Consider the following 3,148-nt stretch of genomic DNA (forward strand, 5'->3'; position numbering starts at 1 on the left):
TCACTTTAACCTTTATCAGCTATTTTTTAAATTAAATTTAAAAAATTTGACCTCTGTGCTTTACCATTCATTCCTTTCACCCCTGAGCCCTGGAAACTATTGATTATTTATCTGTCACTCTAGTTTTATCTTTTCCAGAATGTATGTAATTGGAATCATGTACTATGTAGCATCATGTAGGCTAACTTCATTCACTTACAATATGCATTTAAGGTTCCTTCACATCCTTTATGGCTTAATAGATCATCTCTTTGTATCCTTGAATAATATTCTGCTTTTCTCATATAAATGCTGTACATATTTTGTTAGATTTATATCTGAATATTACATTATTTTCTTTTTCCTTTTTTATATGGAATACTTTGAAAATTTGTGTGTCATGCTTGCACAGGGGCCATGCTAATCTCTGTATTATTCCAACTTTTGTATGTGTGCCATTGAAGTGAGCACTATTACATTGTTTTTGGTGCCAATGTAAATAATATTGTGTTTTAAAGTTCAAATTTCATTTTTTTCATCATCAGTATAGAGGAAAGCAGTTGCTTCTGTATCTTAACCTTCTATTCTGCACTTCTGCGATGATCACTTATTTATTCCAGGAATTTTTTGTTGATTCTTTGTGATTTTCTACATAGACAATCATGCCATCTCTAGACAAGGACAATTTTATTTCTTACTTCAAAGACTGTATGCATTTTATTATTTTTTTTTTGTCTTAATGTGTTAGGATTTATAGTGTAATGTTGAATAAGAGTTATGAGAGGGAATATCCTTTCCTTGTTTTCAGTCTTAGTGGTAAGCCTCTAGTTTCCCACCATTGAGTGTGATTTTAAATGTGGGTTCTTTATAGAAGTTTTTTTTATTAAAAATTTTTTTTTAACATTTATTTATTATTTAGAGACAGAGAGAGACAGAGAATGAGCATGGTAGGGGCAGAGAGAGGGGGGAGACATGGAATCCAAAGCAGGCTCCAGGCTCTGAGCTGTCAGCACAGAGCCTGATGTGGGGCTCAAACTCACAGACCATGAGATAATGTCCTGAGCCAAAGTCGGACGCTTAACCAACTGAGCCACCCAGGCACCCCCCCTTATATACGTTCTTTATCAAGTTGAGGAAGTTCCTCTTCATTCTTAGTTTCCTGAGAGTTTTTATCAGGGATTAGTGTTAGATGTTAGGATATGTCAAATATATATTTTTAATATCAATTGATATGATCATGTAAATTTTCTTCATTAGTCTGTTTATATGATTGATTACAATAATTGATTAATATTTGTTGAACCAGTCTTATATACCTGGAATAAATCCCACTTAGTCATGGTATATAATTCTTTTTGTATATTGTTGGATTTGATAATACTCTGTTGAGGATTCTTCCATCTATGTTTATGAGAAATACTGGTCTGTAGTTTTCCTTTCTTGTAATTAATGTTTTCATTTGGTTTTGGTATTAATTAAAAAATTTTTTTTTAATGTTTATTTTATTTTTAAGAGAGAGAGACAGAGAAGAGACAGAGTGCAAGGAGGGGAGGGGCAGAGAAAGAGGGAGATACAGAATCTGAAGCAGGCTCCAGGCTCTGAGCTGTCAGCACAGAGCCAGATGTGGGGCTTGAAACCATGAACCATGAGATCATGACCTGAGCCAAAGTCAGACACCTAGCTGACTGAGCCACCCAGGCACCCCAGTTTAGGTATTGATTTTTAATGAAGATATTCCTGGTTTTTGAGTTAGGATTTGTAGCAGTACAATAACACCTATTTTATTCCTTCCAATTAAATTAAATTTGATTTATTTCAATTTGATTCAATTAATTCAATTCAGTACCGTTATTAAGTAATATGTAAGGCACTCAGCTATGTACTGCAGTGGATGATAAATAAACAGGTTCCAGCTCTTGGGTCTGACAATCAATGAATACGTTCCCTTAAGAGAACAAATTCTAGGTTGAATTAGTTGGTAATAGAAGAAGGAAGTTCTTTAAAAACAGTTTAATAAAACTGTGGTAGAGAAATGAATTTATGTATCTATCCTAGAATATTTGCTCCTGAAGATCATGGATTTTACCTGTTTTTGCTTTTGTGGTATCCACAGGGCCTAGAGAGACTTTTGGAATAGAACAAATACTAAATACATTTTTATTAAATAAAGAAATTGTTGGTATAATTCTGAATGATGATCTGCAACTGGCATTCTAAATCTCGGTATCTTCAACTGTCCTATAAATGTTTTTAAGTGCTTAATATGAGTGCTATCCTTGACAATTTTATTTATAATATTCATAGTAACATTTTATTTTCTTGTCACAGCATCTTAACATCATTGCAGTTGCCAGTTGTGAAAAATTTTTAAATTATGTTTTGCTATATTTTTGATTGATTGCTTAGGAGGATATAAAGAAAAAAATTTCATTTTAAAATTAACCCATCTCCAAATCACATAAACAAGTTAATTCTTATTTTGATGATATTCTCACTTCACTACACACAGTGCCTACTGTCTGTCCTTCCCCTTTGCAGGGAAGTTACCTATAGAGTGTTCAATACAATGATAATGTTCATTACCATGTGTCAGAAGGAATATCTCTTCAATGACCCATGCACAAATTTTTCTTGTCTTAAACCTCTACTTTGCTCTTAGTTTTTGTGCTATATGATATGGTATACTGACCACATGTTCTTACTTAGCATTGAAATGTGGTTAGCGCCACAAGATAAAACTATATTTTTTATATATTGGGTTAAATAAAATGTATTAATAAATGAATTGTACCTATTTCTTTTGTTTAACATATCTACTTGGAGATTGAAAATTACGTGTGTTGTGGCAATGAGAAAAAATGAAATATGGCCTTTTGTAGCAACATGGATGGAACTGGAGAGTGTGATGCTAAGTGAAATAAGCCATACAGAGAAAGACAGATACCATATGGTTTCACTCTTATGTGGATCCTGAGAAACATAACAGAAACCCATGGGGGAGGGGAAGGAAAAAAAAAAAAAAAAAGAGGTTAGAGTGGGAGAGAGCCAAAGCATAAGAGACTGTTAAAAACTGAGAACAAAGTGAGGGTTGACGGGGGGTGGGAGGGAGGGCAGGGTGGGAGGGAGGGCAGGGTGGGTGATGGGTATTGAGGAGGGCACCTTTTGGGAT

The 3,148-nt window shown here is 34.0% G+C and overlaps 1 non-coding gene across 1 annotated transcript; it reads right to left on the reverse strand.

Moving 5' to 3' along the window:
• Nucleotides 1-346: 346 nt before the first annotated feature.
• Nucleotides 347-450, reverse strand: LOC122198989. Its single transcript, XR_006193273.1, has one exon. It is a non-coding gene; the product is annotated as a U6 spliceosomal RNA (small nuclear RNA).
• Nucleotides 451-3,148: the final 2,698 nt, after the last annotated feature.

This window comes from Panthera leo, chromosome C2 (genome assembly GCF_018350215.1).
Source record: "Panthera leo isolate Ple1 chromosome C2, P.leo_Ple1_pat1.1, whole genome shotgun sequence".
NCBI lineage: Eukaryota > Metazoa > Chordata > Mammalia > Carnivora > Felidae > Panthera > Panthera leo.